Source organism: Lygodium microphyllum, chromosome 29, assembly GCF_053477565.2.
Source record: "Lygodium microphyllum isolate KBCC chromosome 29, Lygodium_microphyllum_v1.1.10, whole genome shotgun sequence".
In the NCBI taxonomy this organism is placed as follows: Eukaryota; Viridiplantae; Streptophyta; class Polypodiopsida; order Schizaeales; family Lygodiaceae; genus Lygodium; species Lygodium microphyllum.
In genome coordinates, this window is record NC_141163.1 from 103,852,159 (window position 1) to 103,870,136 (window position 17,978).

The window sequence follows — 17,978 nt, forward strand, 5'->3', positions numbered from 1 at the left end:
AACCTATCTTCTATAATGTGTAACCCAATCTATCTAACCTCTCTTTTGTACCAACGCATTAGTATTCTCAAAGCTTCTTCAATGCTTCGCACCGAGATTTGAATGCGTGTTTCAAATGGCAAGAGGGTTCATGGGTGCTTGAGTCAAAAAGAAACAGAGTGTGAAAGAGTCCAAAGCTTTTTTTGTGAGCTAAGGATTTCTTTGTATTCTCTCGGTGCTTCACACAGGTGCTAGGTCAATACTTCACATTGATTTTAGGCCAGTGCTTTGAACCACTTGGCTACTCTAATCGATAGCTTGATTGCCAACCCACCCCACATCCATGCTACATAGAGCTATCATCAACTCATAGGATCATCCCCTAAACTTTTGGTAAGAGGTCTAGCCTTTATCACATGTCTCATCATCTGCACTTTCTTAAAGAGCATCTCATCATTTGCGCTTTCTAAAAGAGCTTTAATTCTCTCAATCTTTGATGATAATATGATCACAACATCACTTTTTCTCCATTTGGGAGAGTGTAAATGACCAATCTTAGCACGGGGAACATTAGCATGCATGATTAGGAATACATATCCACTAATAGAGGCTTTGTGTGTGTGTGTGTGTGTGTGAGAGAGAGAGAGAGAAAGAGACTTCTAGCATTGGCTTGCACATTCGCTCTCTCTCTCTCTCTCTCTCTCTCTCTCTCTCTCTCTCTCTCTCTCTCTCTCTCTCTCTCTCTCTCTCTCTCTCTCTCTCTCTCTCTCTCTCTCTCTCTCGTATTTCTTTTCTCTCTCTACTCCTCTCTCCAAAATTTCTATCATCTTTCCCATATTTTTTACTACCTCTTCAAATTATATTTATTATATATTATGTACATCATATTAACCTTGATAATGTTATATAATTATTAATATATGTAATAATAGTACTAAAATTCTACAATACACACACGTGTGATATATCATACATATATTATATATGTCTATAGTATATATAGATTTTGTATATATCTTGTATATTATATATTATTATATCGTATATGCATCATATATATCATGAGTGCGTATACACACGTGCACGATTTTGTGTGTGTGTGTGTGTGTACACACAAATGTATATACATATTACACACACACACACACACACACATATATTAACTTTATTTATATATATTTTCTACATGTGCATGAGGTGGATGCTGATAAGCACGTGAGGTAGATAGTGGGCATGTGCATGAGGTGGATGCGAACAAGCACGTGAGGTAGATAGCGGCCAAGCACATCATATGGATGCAGGTGACGAGTGTGCAATGCGAGTGAGCAAGTGCATGAGGATTGCAGGTAGGAGGTCAAATCACAACAAGCGAGTGGGTGATGAGGAGTCGAGCAGGCTAAGAGTAAGGAGCTTCACGTACCATGTGGAGAGGTTTGGGGGGCTCCACACACCATGTGTCCCAATAAAATATATATTTACATAACAATATAGATAAATTTTCATTTTCCTTGTGCCTAAGGATGTCTCTAAACCTAGGGAGTCTCTCACCAAACTATAGATCCTTGAAACTACACAAAAATAGCACAATTCTATCCAAGAGTAAATGGTTGTAGGATGTCTTGCAAGGCAAAGTTGGCAATTGGCACATTTCCACAATTGTTTACTTAAATGGCCTCTAAAGTCACTAGTCCACAATTGTTAACTTGAATGGCCTCTAAAGTCACTAGTCAATGCTAAATGCAAGAAGGGGATCTCGAAAGTCATTAGTTAAAGGCAATAAGGTGTCAACATTGAAGGCTAGAACAAGTTCGAGCCTACAAAGATCGTATCTTCATCAAAGTGAGAGCTAAATGGGAAGCATTACACTCCAACACCCAATTGAAAACATAGACATACAAGATGAAATGAGTTTGACTAAGCACCCATAGTCAAAGCATAGTAATTCTCTATGTGTGTGTGTGTAAGATATATACAAAGGTAAAGCACAAACCATCTTTGACCATGAAGAGACTTCATTTTGCACACTCTTGGGCAAGCATTTATGTGTACATGATAAAGGGCAAGTCACAACTAGTTATAGATGTAAGACTTGAATGTAAAGCATATGTTAAGCTTTGTGAGGATGAGAAGAGGATTAGGAAAAGGGGAATGGCCCATATCTTAGGGAGAAAAATGCCTCATATCATTTATATATCTTACTACTATATTATTTTCATAGTAGGTTTAGAAAGTCTCGACGAGCCTCCAGAGGGCTTCTCGAACCTACCCCCTTTTCCAAACCTCCCTTTTTCAATCAAAACCCCCTCCCTTCCTTTCTTTCTCACATGTATTCTCTCGTTTTCTCTCCCCCCTCCCTTTTTTAATTAAGCCCCTTCCCCTCCCCCCTCTCCTCTCTCCCTCACCTCTCTTTTTTAAATTAAAACCCCCTCTCCTCTCTCCCTCACCTCTCTTTTTTAAATTAAAACCCCCTCTCCTCTCTCTCACTTATAATTCCTCTCTTTCTTTTTTCCCTCCCCTTGTTAATTAAATTCCTCCCCCTCCCCCCCCCCCCTCTCTCTCTCTCTCTCTCTCATGTGTAGAGCTTAGGTTTTCTCTCTCTCACTCTCATCGAACATAGTTTTTCATACACTTTGAGAGGGAGATATGCGTGAGAGAGAGAGAATAATAATAATAATAATAATAAAGATTTTTAAAAAATAATAACAAAGAGAAAAAGACAGAGGGGAGAAAGAGGAAAGAGAATAGTTTTTTTAAATTAAACATTTTTATTTTTCCCCTCCCCCCTCTATCATGGTAGGGCCTAGGTTCTCTCTCTCTTTGTTAAATTAAAAATTTTAATTTAAACTTTCTTTTAAATTAAATATTTTAAAAAAAAATTAATTTTTTTTGACATAGTTTTTCACATACTTTGAGAGGGAGATAGAAAAAAAAGAAGAAGGAGAAAGATTAAAAAAAAGAAGAAAGAGAAAAGCCGGAGAGAGGGGGGAAAGAGAAAAGTGAATAGTTTTTTTAATTAAACATTTTCTTATATAGTTTTTGACTTAGAGAGAGAGACGGAGAGGAAATATATAATTTGAAAGAGAGAGAAAATAGGGGAGAGAAAGGGAAAGAGAGAAAATAGAAAAATAGAGAGAGAATAAAAAATATATAAAGAAAAAAGAGAGCGAGAGAAAAAAAACTTGAAAGAGAGAGAGAGAGGAAAAGAAGAATAAGGGGAGAGAGAGAGAGAGAGAGAGAGAGAGAGAGAGAGAGAGAGGAAAATAAAAAAGAAAAAAGAGAGGGGGAGAAGAAAAGGGGGGAGAGAGACATAGAGAAGCAGGGAGAGAAGAAAAGAAGAAAAAGAATAGAGAGAAGGAAAAGAGAGGAGAGGGGGGAGAGAGAAGAAAAGCGAGAGAGAGAAAGAGAGAGAAGAAGAAGAAAGAGGAAAAAAGAAAGAGAGATGGGGAAAAATAGAAAAGAGAAAAGTATTTTTTAAATTTAAATATTTTTTGAGAGAGGGAGAAAGGGAGAGAGGAGAGAGAGGGGAAGAGAAAGAGAGAGAGAGAAGATAAAATTTAAAAGAGAGAGGGAGAGAAGAAAAAGAGAAAAATTAGGAGAAAGGGGAGAAGAAGAAAAGGGAACGAAGAGAGAGAGAATAAAAGGAGAGAGAGGAGAAAAAGAGAGAATATGAACATAAAGAGAGAGAATTATATATAGGGAAAAGATTAAATTTACATACTTTAAGAAAGACTCAGGGGGAAAAGAAAGTGAAAGAAGAAGAAGAAAAGGGGAGAGAGAGAGAGAGAGAGAGAGAGAGAGAGAACATGGAGAGAGAATTATAGAGAGAGTAAAGATAAAATTTAAAAGAGACAAAGGGCAAGAAGAAAAAAATGAAAATTAGGAGAAAGGGGAGGAGAAGAAAAGGGGGTAGAGAGAGAGAGAGAGGAGAAGAGAGAGAACTATATATAGGGAAAATATAAAATGTACATATGTTAAGAGAGACTGAGGGGGGAAAAGAAAGTGAAAGAAAAAGGAGGGGAGAGAGAGAGAGAGAGAGAGGGGGGGGAAACATGGAGAGAGATTTATAGAGAGAGAAAATATAAAATTTAAAAAGAGAATAAAAAATAGAGAAGAGAGAATGAGAAGGAAAAGAGAGGAGAGAGAGAGAACAAAAAAAAGTTAAAAAGAGAATGGAGAGAGAGAGAGAGAGAGAGAGAGAAAAGAAAAAATTTAAAAAGAGAATGAAGAGAGAGAGAGAGAAGAAGAAGAAGAAAAGGAAAAAATAGGAGAGGGAGAGAGAAGGAAAAGAGAGGGAGAGGGGAGAGAATAAAAGGGGAAGAGAGAGAGAGAAGAAAAGCGGGGAGAGAAGAAAAAGGAGAGAGACAAAGAGAACGAGAAGAAGAGAAAAAATAAACTAAAATAGAAGGTAGAGAGAGAGAGAGAGAGAGAGAGAGAAAGAAAGAAAATTAGACATGGAATTTGGGGGGGAGAGCAAGAGAGAGAGAGAGAGAGAGAGAATAAATTAAAAAATAGAAACAGAGATAAAAGAGGAGAGAGAAAGATGAGAAATCGATTGTTGAGCGAAGTTGCCCTGCAATATCGCTTCGAGGCAACAAAGCTAGCACGAAGCAGCCACGCGCTAAACACTAGTATGCATTATGTGCACATACATTTATCTAATTCTTGTTTCAATGGCCTCAAAACTCAAACAAGGCACAAAAGTTATACATAATACCTACTAAAAATACATTAATAGCTTTATGAGATTCTTCTTATCTTATATAGACTTCTCACAACCATAGGTCATTCATTGATCAATGCACACTATGAAGACCATGCAAGTTTTCCATCACATATGGATTAATTCATGCCAGATCTAAGGGTTGCATATGCAATAACTTCTTTATGCATGCTTGCATGTGTACAAATGTACATGTTTATGTGTGTGGAGAGAGAGAGAATATCCATGAGGAAAATTAGGAATCTTACGTGGAAAATTGATATAGCTTCTCAATACTTTGTTACTCACAAAATTCTTTTCTTAAAGTTTTGTATGTGCCCCTTGTTGGCATACTAATGAGCTTGATGAGCTAAGCTCATGCGATTGCAAAGTTTGGAGACACACGTATATGCACACGTGTGCGCACACACACACACAATATTTACTAGGATAAGTTTGTGAATTATATGCATATCTTCCCAAGATTATGAGGCCTTAGATCTTGTAGAGCAGGTATGTTTGGCTATAGAGATGTTGGGGGTTGAAGCTCGCATGTGCTCAACTGCTTACATTTACTTGTACTTACTACTTACACACCTCTATACTACAAGTGGTGATGTTACACAAGCGGTGATCGAGAGCAAGCCTCACTCACAACCGAATAATGAGACGTTAAGGAGTGCAAGTGATAATAATTGACTTTGTCAAATGCACAACACAACACAAAAAGATATACTTGTTTCGACAAACATCACACGAACCACACATGAAATCAAATGCCAAACAATGCCTCTTGTAGCTCAAATAACTAAAAAACCCAAATTTGGGTAGAGCTTCACACAAACCTTACGGCAATTGTTCAAAAAAACACAAACTTGAAGAACCAATTGAATTGAATTCTCATACCTTGACAACCTTGTGCCAACACTCTGCACTTCAATGTCCAAATTCTCCAACTTCTCAAAAAAGCACGTCAAGAGCACACTCTCGCATGCGATTGTCCACACTCCTCTCAAGATACAATAAGTTTATTTTGGGTAGGACAAGGCTAGAGCACCACAAGTGCCTTCTTCTATAGTTTCTAAATACTTATACGTTTGGTATGCTTTTCATAAAGCTTAAAGCTTTTTACGCTTTTCAAACTTAAGGCAATTTTGAATACCTTAAGCCACATAACTTAAATGTTTAGGAGATCAAAAGCTTAGAAAGCTTTGCAGCCGTTGAAGGCTTTAGTGCTTTGATATGCCACCCAGCTGGTTGTTAACGTCACGTTAAGGATGCCACCTTCTTTCTGCATTTTTTAAAAACACTGGACTACGTTGAAACGCCATCTATTGCCTACACGGAATATACGCCCCCTTGATTACACAGACCATTATTTCTACGCTGCCAACTTTCCTGGCAGTCGCCATCTTCTCTACAATAATGCCATTGCCATTGCGCTTTGAACCCTGCCATCATATGCTAATGATTATACCACCACCCACTGTAACGTGTCCTCTTGTTCGCTTGTGGGACATGTCTTAGCAGCCCATCGAGAGGAGGGTCTAGAAGGCTCTGCCTGGCACTCGCAAGGAATGACATAGGGTTTGCGATCTAGGCCTTCCCGAGTCTGCCCCGAGCGGAAGTGTCCGGCCGTTCCCCCTTGGGATCGACCTGAGGTCAAGGTTCCTTTCCTATCAGCAAAGTCTTTAGAAAGAAGCTAGCATCGAGCTCCAGATGTGCCACTTTGGGTAAGAACAACAGAATTGAAGCGGATTCATGCTGCACTTGGTTCATGGAGAATGGGAAACGAGAGGGATGTGAAGCTCAACCTCTCTGCCATATGGCATAGTCCCATTCCTTTCCCCTAAAACAGAATAAACCAGGATTCTACATCTACTATCACTAGGTCTTCATAGTCTTATTATCTCATCATTTGAGAAATGTTTCCAGCTAACCGGGACCGCCCTTCCGTAGGACGCGGACCTAAGTCATGTCCACTGAACTTTCCTCAGTTTACTTTAGCTATCTAATTACCTACCACATTATGTTTTGACATGCAAAAGCAGCTTCCTTAATTAATCAAATTAACCACAGGTTCCTTCATGCAACTTAGGCACCGACACAAAAGCAATGTCAAGCAAGTTCCTTTTCTCCAATATCTGCTTTTTATTTATAAAAATCCTGGAGTACATCCAATATCACTCCTGAAGGCTATCCCAGCAATCTACAGGATTGCTGTTCCAAGTTTCGCTCGTTGACTAGTATATGGGCCTCGAGATCCCATCTCGAGTCACGTCAGCCTCTTGTGCAAGACCCGGAGACAAGGGATTTATAGCCAGAGCCTCCCCTGGCACCCAAGCGTCCTCCCGCTCCAAGTAGCACCCACGGAGAGACCTCTCACGGCGGGTTAGGTCCATATACCTGGCGTGGCTAACGACCCCCTTGGATAGGGCCAGGCAGACAGTAGAAAGTAACTGTTCCTGCCTCTCCCTCCAGGCTTTTAACTTGAAGCATTAAGTGTTTTTTCCTGAATTAGTTCCTTGAACAAAGAGACCAAATAATGTACCTAAGTGTACAATCACAAACACTTTGGAGGTCGTTTGTACGACCAAGTGTTAAGGTGTGACTCCTTTTTTTCCGGATGCTCCCAGCATCCGATCCTGGGTCTTTTTCCCGGATGCTCCCAGCATCCGATCCTAGATCGTTCACAACTTGCTGAGATCCCAATAATCTCAAACAAGATTATGCAAGCAAATGTAAGTTAACTTATTTTGAGTTGCTCTTCCCTTGGGTTCCTCCTTATGGTATCTTAACCTAACCCAAGCATTCACTTGACAATCAAGGCAACGGTCACGCCTCCATTCGCAACCCAACCAAAGGTCTTTTATTCTTCTAGTTCTAACCAAGTTCAGTTAAAATACTTGGCAACATAGGACTCTTCATTTGGGCCTTCAAGCTATAGTCTAGATGCATGCGTTTCCTCCATTTCTCTTAGTATGGTTCTATGCAGAATCTTCCAATCAACCTTATCCATCATGCACATGGTGCACTTAGTAAAGTTGAACGTCTTAAACAACCTTTATCTCTCTTCATTCCTGGCAATGAGTACTTATTCCTAATGCATCGGATCACATGAAAGTCTAGGTTTTTGTCCAACGGTGCAAGTGTATCTCATGAACAGAAACTAACATTTCATGTGTTTCTCTTTAACCATGATTGCGAAACGTGAATTCTAAATGACTATTCATGCACTGAACTGGTTAGGAAGCTATCATTTTATGTGAAGTAAGGTGATAACCTTATCATTTTATGTGTGTAAAAGCTATCATTTCATGCATATAATCTTATGTGAATTCCATACTTTACCGTTTCACGCATGCGACTTAGTGCTTAGAGTAAACAAAAACCCTAAGACTCGTTCTTGTTCCATGCACGTTTCCAACCCTTTCATCTCTTCCGCGAGAAATAATACCTGATTAATTTTAAAGCTTAGAACCTGGGTTTGATTCGTGTTTGTTGCATTGGTCGCTCCGCTTGCCTCTCCAGCATTACCAGTAGCTTTGGCACCTACGCTTCCCGTGACTTTCTTCTTGGGAGCCATTCGCCTCGCGGAGATTGGACAGTTCGAACCTTAACGGTTTTCGGGACGACATGTTCGGGTAGGAAAGATCGCTGGATGGGGTCCTTCGTCGAGGGGGTGGTTTGAGTGTGGCTCCTTGAAGTTACTCACCAACTCTCACTCCCTCCCCTTCTTTCTCTCTCTCTCTCTCTCTTCTTCTTCTTTTCCTCCTCTTCTCCTTCTTCTCTTCCTCTCCTCTTCCTCTTCTTCTTCTTTTCTCTTATTCCCCTACTCTCTCTCTCTCTCTCTCCTTCTCTTCTTCTATTCTCTTATTCTCCTAGTCTCTCTCTCTCTCCTTCTCTTCTTCTCCTTCTCTCTTATTCTCCTACTTCTTCTCTTCTCTCTCCCTCCCCTTCTTCTTCTCTCCTTCTCCTTCTCTCCCTCTTCTTTTTTTCACTTATTCTCCTACTCTCTCTCTCTCTCTCCTTCTCTTCTTCTTCTTCTCTCTTATTCTCCTACTCTCTCTCTCTTATTCTCCTACTCTCTCCTTCTCTCTCATTCTCGTACTTCTTCTCTTCTCTCTCCCTCCCCTTCTTCTCTCCTTCTCCTTCTCTCCCTCTTCTTCTCTTCTCTCTCCCTCTCCTTCTTCCTCTCTTCTCTCTCTCCTTCTCCTTCTCTCCCTCTTCTTCTTTTCTCTCTACCTCTCCTTCTTCTTCTCTCCTCCGTCCCTCCCTCTTCTTCTCTTCTCTCTCCCTCTCCTTCTTCCTCTCTTCTCTCTCTCCTTTTCTTCTCTCCTTCTTCTTCTCTCCCTCTTTTTCTCTTCTCTCTCCCTCTCCTTCTTCTCTCCTTCTCCTCTCCTTCTCCTTCTCCTTCTCTCCCTCTTATTTTCTTCTCTCCCCCACTCCTACTTTTCTCTCCTCGCTCCTTCTTCTTCTCTCTTACACGTAAGGCGCGCAATTCATGGCAGAGGAGGGTGTCGCCACCTGTTGTCATGGGGGGAGTGGGCTCAGTCGTAAGCTTGGTGGTGGTGGTGCAGTTGGCTAGCGCGTAGGTCCAAGGGTTGCCGTTGCAGCATGAGAACTTCAGCCAAAAGGCCCGGGAGGGTGGTGCAGCTACCACTCAAGTAAGGAGGGGGGAGGAGTCGTCTGTCGGTTGCAAGCCTACTGCTGTTGCAGGAGGTGGCGACGTAGGGAAAGGGGGGGTGCTTGCTCTCTGTCTAGCTGAGGGAGGAGAGGGGCCTCCCCCTATATAGGAGAGGGAGGAGGTGGGTGGCATGGCTATCCCTCCCACCTGGGGAGCTACATGCCCCCTAGCACCACCACTCCCTCTCTCTCTCTCCCTGACGTGCTGTCGGCGGGGAGAGAGAGAGAGGGAGTGGTGGTGCTGGAGGGCATGCAGCTCCCCAGGTGGGAGAGGGGGGGGTTTAAAAAAATTGAACTGTAGATAATATATTTTTTTTTTGAAATTAAAAAGGGGGGGTTCCTATGGGAGGAAGCATGGCATGTTACATCCTCTCCCCCTTAGAGGAATCGAGATGTCCTCATCTCGAGAGGACCTAGGGGTATTGTTGGTTGAGAGTATCTTCGTCCATCAAGGTGGCATCCTCTTTGGGATAATCTTTCCACTGGATGAGGTATTCTCTCAAGGTCCTTGACCTCAAATGCCTCTCCCTAACATCTACGACTCTATAAGGTCGTAGCTCAAGGACTCCTTGGCTAGGCATTACAATTTGCTGATCATCAAGTACATGATTCAGATTAGGTAGATATTTTTTCAATAGGCTAACGTGGAATACATTATGAACCTTTAGGGTTGCGAGCAGCTGTAGTCTATAAGCATTAGGTCCTAGGCACTTAGTGATCTTATAAGGTCCACAATACCTTGGACTTAGCTTCTTGTACTCTCCCAAGGACAGTGAACTCTTTTTAGGGTGTACGCAGATGAAGACCATATCACCTTCAACGAAGGATCTGTCTTGCCGTTTCAAGTCCATGTAAGCTTTTTGTCTATCCTTAGCAGCTTGGATGTCCTGACTTATTGACTTGATTTGATCATCCATGTCTTCCAGTATCTGCCTTGAAGCTTCTACCCTCAAAATTGGATCCGAGAAGCTCAAAGGGGTACGACAATTGTGCCCATACAATGCTTGAAAAGGGGTCATCTGAATACTTTGTTGGTAAGAAGCATTGTAGGCAAACTCAACCAGTGGCAAATACTGAATCCATCTTTTGGGTTCGTGACAGCAGTATGCCCTAAGCATATCTTTAATGACTTGGTTGACTCGTTCCGTTTGACCATCAGTTTGGGGATGGTAAGCTGTATTGAAACATAGTTGAGTCCCAATAGCCTCAAAGATAGCCCTCCAGAAGTGTGATGTGAATAGAGAGTCACGATCACTAATGATTATTCTAGGTAACCTATGTAGTTTGAATATTTCCTTAATGAACAATCTTGCGATGTTTGAAGCTTTATAGTTTGTCTTGACAGGGATGAGATGTGCGACCTTGGTGAGCATATCTACTACAACCATAATAGAGTTGTATCCTCCCTGAACTTGGGGTAGGCCAACAATGAAGTCCATACAAATGAATTCCCATTTCATTTGGGAAATGTCAAGTGGTTGCAATTTCCCCAGCATTTTGACATGCTCTGCCTTAATGCATTGACAAGACAAACATTTTGTGACATATTTGAGAACGTCACCCTTGAGCCTATCCCAATAATAGCTCTTTCTGACTGCATTAAGGGTCTTGGCATAGCCAGGATGCCCTGAGAAAGGGGAGTCATGGGCTTCCCAAAGTATCTTTTGCTTGAGAGTTTGGCTTGCAAGGATTCATAATTTGGTCCTAAAGTAGACAAGTCCACCACTGAGACAGAGAATTCTTGATACTTCGTTTTTAGCTTCGGGTCATGATCCTTGATGGGGATCTCCCTTAGCAATCTCTGGTAGATGGGGTCATGACATGCCTCTTCTTTAGCTAGCTCAAGAATTGGGTTGTTTGGCATTGATACATTTGTGGCTAGAGATCTTGCTATTGATGGATCCTGCAAAATAAGCGAATTTAGAAATGCCTTGCAACTGAGTGCATCGGCAACTACATTCTCCTTTCCAGGCCTGTATTTGATTTCAAAAGCATATTCTTCCAACACTTCAATCCATCGACGTTGTCTCATATTGAGCTCATTCTGGGTGAAGATCCATTTAAGCTCTTGTGGTTCGTCACTAGGGAAAATTTGTTACCTAGCAAGTAATGTCTCCAAAGTTTGAGAGCATGGATGACAGCCAACAGCTCCAGATCGTGGGTAGCATAATTCCTTTCATGGCTCTTCAATTTCCTTGAAGAATATGCTACCGGATGACCTTCTTACATAAGCACACATCCTAAAGCAAGTGCACTAGCATCAGTTACCACTTCAAACTCACTAAGATTAGGAAGTTTCAGGATAGGTGTTGATACTAAGCTTTGCTTTAGCTTGTCAAAGCTGGTCTGTTTGGTAGGTGACCATATGATTGCTACTTGCTTCTTTAGTAGGTCAGTCAGAGGCGCTGCAATCAAAGCATAATCTTTGATGAAGATCTTGTACCATCCTGTCAATCCAAGAAAGCTACGTATTTCTTTAACAGACGTTGGTGTTGGCCATTCCAGAACGTCTCTGACCTTAGTTGGATCTACTAAAAACCCTTCTGTTAATACAATGAATCCCAAATATTCAATTTGTCACTTGAAAAAGGCACACTTCTTCTTCTGGGCATAAAGCTTGTGTGCTCTCATTGTTTCAAGAACAATGTGAAGCTGGCGTTCATGATCTTTTTCCTGTTTAGAGTAGACTAGGGTATCGTCAAAGAAGACGAGTATGAAGTCATCAAGATAGGGCCTAAAGATGTCTTGCATTAACCTATTGAAGGTAGCAGGAGCATTCGTTAGCCTGAATGACATCACCAGGAATTCGAAGTGTCCATACCTTGTGCTGAATGCAGTCTTCAAGATAGCTTCTTCCTTGATCCTTATTTGATAATATCCAGATCTGAGATCTATATTAGAGAAGATCTTCGCACATATTCCTGAAACTACTCAAATGTAGACCATAACAAGTCCGTTCTGGACTGCAATCTTTTAACTTTATCTTGGAATAGAGGACACAAGGTAGCCTGTCTTTGAAGAGCAGCCAAGTCCTGCTGTGAAAGAGAAGGGATCAAAGGAACATTAGGGCTTGGAGGAACAGATCGTGACTTTGCCAGTTGATCTTGCAACTGCGTGATTTGGGAGGCTTGGGATGCCAATGTGTCATTAGCAGTCTGTAAAGCTGAAAGTTTGTCATCTAAGAGAGTTTGGAACTCCTGCGCTTCTTTGGACATCCTCTCCTTCTCCTCTGAAAGGCTAGTAACCTCTGATTGAGCCTCTAGTAAAACTGGATCTTCAAAGAAGAGATCTCATCTCTTTGGGTGGCAACCAGGTGGGTTTGTTGTTCCATTTGCTTAAACAAATCTACTAGGGTATCCTTAGCAGAGGCTAACTCGAATGTTGCCTTATGCAACTGGTCCTTAGACTGCATGAGTTCTTCATAAAAGGACGCGTACAGCTGTTGAACACAGGCTGTCACTAACAATTCAATGAACTCTGAATATATTTACAGAGGAAAGGAATTGCATCTCTCGAGACTAGACTGTTCAGTGAGGGAGCTGATATGTCCAATGAACCTTCTCGATGTGCTCTGAACAGGTTATTACAAGCAAGATACCCAGGGAGATCACTGCCAGAGGTAGTAGGAATGGACACTGAAGGAAGTACTGAAGGAGCTTTATCCGCTACTCGCTTCAAGCATTTGCGCTGGATGACCAGGGGAGGCGGAGAATCATCATCCTCTATGTCAATAGGTTCTGACTCATCTGAAGGTGGAGGAGGAGGAACTGGATTTGATGGGGGAGGTGGAGGCACACTCTTCTGTAAACCTGAGTAGGTCAAGAAGGCAGACAAGTATGATCCATATGTGACATTGGTAACATTACCCTTGGTAACTTTGACGAAACGTTGATCCATTTTAGTGAGGAGGTAAGTGCTCCAATCAATAGCAACTCCTTTCAACACCATCCTGGAAGCTGTAAAAAGCTCTTGGACAAATACTAGGATGGCATTTTGGTAGGCATAAACCTGTCCTGGAGAAATTGACAAACCATCTTCCATACGGGATCAATGATCATGGAAAAGGAAACTCCTGAAGAGTTTATCACCTTCTTAACATCCAGCATTTCCCTTCTCTGTTTTTGTAACAGCTTTAGAATCTCTTCATTAGAGAAAAGCTGACGAGTGGTAACAAAAGGTTCACCTTTGGAGGGAAGCGAAAGAGTACCTCTTGTCCACAAAATTTCAACAGTTGAAGCTTGGCTATGGTTAATGGCAAGGCTCTTTTAGATCTTCAACAAGCATCAATGGTCTTCTTACATTTCCTTGATCATTATTGATATTCTTTAGCTTCCAAAACCTTGGCTATGGCTTCTTGGCATTTTATGTCTATTTCTTGTATTTTTAGTTTAAAAGCTTGCTGTGGAATTTAGCTTTATTACATTGGTCAAAAGAGCTGGGACATGTCAATGAAGGCCTTTCTAAGGATTTGAAGGTTTTGAATGAAGGTTTAACCCATATGAATCAAGGTTTGTTGCAAGGGATGGCACAAGTATACCAAGGAATCTCTAAACTACAGCAAAGCAATAAATTCTTATTTCAAGAGCTTATCTCAGCCAAAAGGAAATTGGAAGCAAACCACAAAGTGAACCTCAAAATATTGAAGACTCCCATGCGATTTCCTTTGTTGGTAATCCTTTCCATCCAAACAAAGAAAAGTCTCAGCCAGTAATGCACACCTTTGAAAAGGGAGAGCCATCCAGAGTCAGGGGCAAACCATTATCCTTCACAAATCCATGGTATTCATACCCCAAGGCCTCAGTTTAGAAGTCCAAAGGATAATCATAGACATGAAGGGGAATAGGACAACACTCGATGGGACAGTGATTATCATGGATGTGACCCCTTCTACAAGAATTTTTATCATCAGCCCTCAAATGCACAAAAAGGAAATGCAGTCAACAATCAAGTTCATGAAGGTGGAAGGCACGATGAGCGAAGATCAGCCCATGACATTCCAAACCAAGAGCGTGTTTCAAATGGATAACCCTCATCTCATGGTTTTGGGCCACCTACTTTTAGACAAAAATCATGGAATAAAGATTCATGGAGACAATAATCTCATGGGTAGCCATCTTACAATGAAAATGAATATAAAGAGAAGATCAATATCACTAATTTCAAAGGAGATAATGCATCACCCTCAGAATGGGAGGAGTGGATCAATAAGCTTGAATTGTACTTTACCCTTTACCCTAGAAGTGAAGAGGCTAAAATTTATTTCGCGGCCCTTCATCTTGAAGGTTATGCCCATACTCGGTGGTGTTACATGCAAAAGATTGGGAAAAGTTTTGACTCTTGGGAGGAGTTCAAGCAAGCGATGATTGATGTCTTTGTGTCTCCTTTGGAAAAAGAAAGGCTTCAAAGAAGATGGTGTGCGTGTGCTCAAAGGGGAATGTCCGTTAGAGACTATTCTAATGCCTACTTGAATCTTTCCATGTATGCTGAACGTATTTCAGATTTTGCTAAGTTGAATAAATACATTTTTGGTCTTGACCCTGCCCTATCATCAGAGGTAGGAGCTCAACAATCAAAAATATTACATGAGGCCATACAATTGGCTGGAAGATATTCTTTGAAGTACAAAAGGGATGCAGGAAATTTTTAGCAAAAAAGTATGGGCAATAATGTTTCCAATCAACCTACAAAGTATAGGCAAGTTTTTAGCCAATCAAGAGACTCTTTTAGACAAGAAAACAGAGGTTATAACAGTCCAAACAGTTATAACAACAAAGTGCCAACATTTCCCACTATTTATGCTTCTAAACAGAGTGGAAATTTTGTATCAAAATAGGGGCAAACTTTTAGAAATATGGTTGAGCCAAGAAATACTTTTTCAAGAGCTGAAAATGCTCCTAAACTGCCCCAAAATAGTTCTAACAACAACTTCCTTCCTCATGACAAACTTTGGGAAACACATACAAAAGGATCATGCTTCAAGTGTGGGGAGAAGTGGTCACAAGATCATGAGCTGAAGTGTAAAGCTAAGAACTCAAAAATCAACATGGTGATCACTCAGGAAGTGGAAGTTGAAGAAGAAGAAGAAGATCAAGAAGGAAATTTACTGCATGTTGATGCATACCCAATGGTTGAAGAGATTCATGAAGAGGAGCATGCCACTAACGAAGAATTCTATGATCCCATAGATGGATTTCCTTTTGATCTAGGTGGTAATCATGATTCTCATGTTTCCTTGTATACCATCTCACATGATGCATGGACCGGTTGCAAAGGGGAAAATACACTTAGGCTCAAAGGTTTCATTAATGGCAAGGTTGCACATATTCTAGTGGATACAGACAGCACTCATAGCTTCGTCAACACCAAATCTTTGAATGGGCTGAAGTTGCTACCCATTGATATGGATTCTTCCTTGCAGATACAAGTTGCCAATGGTGCATATGATTCTAGTAAAGAAGTGTGTCCATGTACCTCAATTGAGTTATCACCCTCTTGCACAATAAAAGTGGATTTGATCACTTTGGATATGGGGCCTATTGACATTGCCATTGGTTGTAATTGGATGAAAACACTTGGTAATTTTACCTTGGAATTGGAGCAAATGCTAATGGAATTTAATTTGCAAGGACAACACATAGAGTTGAAAGGCATAGACCACAAACAAATAGAATGCATTTCCATGAAGAAGTTGCAAAAAGAAATCAATGCAAAATCATGTATCTTCCCTCTTTTGCTTGCAAAAGTAGATGAAGGACAATCAACAAATCATCCATCTTCTCCTTCAAAGGAAAGGAATCCAATATTAGAAGAGCTATTGGAGGAGTACAAGGATTTATTTCAGCCACCATCATCCTTACCTCCAAAGTGAGAGGTTGACCATCCTATTGACTTGTTGCCCAATACAAAACCCATCAACAAACCTCCCTATCGCTTGTCCAAGTTTGAAAGGGAAGAAGTAGAGCGTCAAGTCAAGGAATTGCTGCAAATGGGTTTAATTCAGCAAAGTCAATCACCGTTTGTCTCTCCTATGCTCTAAGTAAAAAAGAAGGATGGATAATTTCGGATGTGTATTGATCATTGGGATTTGAACAAGTCAACGGTCAAGAATAGGTATCCTATTCCCCAAATTGATGATCTTTTGGATGAGTTTAAAGATGCAAAGGTCTTCACCAAAATAGATCTTCGATCGGGTTATCATCAAATCCAAATGAAGGAAGGAGATGAGTTCAAAACAGCCTTTAGAACTGAAAGAGGGTTATATCACTTCTTGGTTATGCCATTTGGACTTTCCAATGCACTTACTACTTTCCAAGCCCTTATGAATAAAATATTAGAGCCCTTCTTGTTCAAAACAGTTCTTTTTTTCTTTGATGATATCCTAATCTATAGTAAATCCAAGGATGAGCATTTAAAGCATATGAGAGAGGTCTTTGACACTTTACAAAGATACACACTCTTTGCCAAGACGATGAAGTGTTCTTTCATGGAGGATGAAGTTGAATATTCAGGTCATGTTGTGGGAGAACAAGGGATTAGAGTGGATCCCAATAAGGTAAAATGTGTCAAATAATGGCCTACTCCTATGAATGCAACCTCTTGACACTTTACGAAGATACACACTCTTTGCCAAGATTGTATAGCAGTGTGGCAAGCCAACAACTATGGAGGCCTTTTTCAACCAACAATTGTTTATCTCCAACATCGACAACCTTCAAAACCTACTTCATAGAGCGTCCCCAACATGACCTACCTCTCCAAAGGAACCATGAGCCATTTCACACCGACCCTCAACATTTTCAGCCCATATCATCAAGTGCCATGGGATTTCCACTCAGCTAGGAGGGGGTAAATGTTAAACCTCGAAAGGCCAATATGAAAAAATTTAGAAAATCAAAAGTGGAAGATAGTTCCAAGGTAAGAGGAAGACAAAGGGATACACTAAAAAAAAATTGAAGACAGAAAGCATAGAAAAATTTCTAAATGTAGAAGAAAGTGCACAAGAATAAGCACACCTTAACATTTTAGCAAGAAGAATGTCAGACCTAGTGTATTTCATTTTGTAAAAGAGTGCTAGGCTCTTTCTCGTGCAAGTTGTGAAGAATAAGAGATGTGGGCTCAGGCCAATGCTAATAGGAAGGAGGAGGAAAAAAGGGTGGAGGAATGGACCAAAAAGGGGATGGCCGCCCAAGGAGGCCACGAGGCATGTATAAAAGTCAAAGGGAAAGAGAGAGGGAGAGAGAGAGAAGAAGAAGAAGAAGAAGAAGAAGAAGAAGAAGAAGAAGAAGAAGAAGAAGAAGAAGAAGAAGATGATGATGATGATGATGATGATGATGATGAAGAGGAGGAGGAAGAGGGAGAGGGAGAGGAGAAGAAGAGGAGGAGGAAGAGGGAGAGGGAGAGGAGAAGAAGAGGAGGAGAAGAAGAAGAAAAGAAGAAGAGGAGGAGAAGAAGAAGAAAATAAGAGAGGTGAGTAGAAAGAGAAGAAGAAGAAGAAGAAGAAGAAGAGGGAGAGGGAGAGGAGAAGAAGAGGAGAAGGAGAAGAAGAAAGGGAGAGAGAGAGAGAGAGGAGAGGAAGAGAGAGGGAGAGAGAGAGGAGAAGAAGAGGAGGAGAAGA

The 17,978-nt window shown here is 41.0% G+C and overlaps 1 protein-coding gene across 1 annotated transcript in view; it reads right to left on the minus strand.

The window, feature by feature from the left end:
* Window positions 1-17,978, minus strand: part of LOC148010980 (uncharacterized) — a 39,503-nt gene that overhangs the window by 1,028 nt on the left and 20,497 nt on the right. The window lies entirely within an intron of this gene.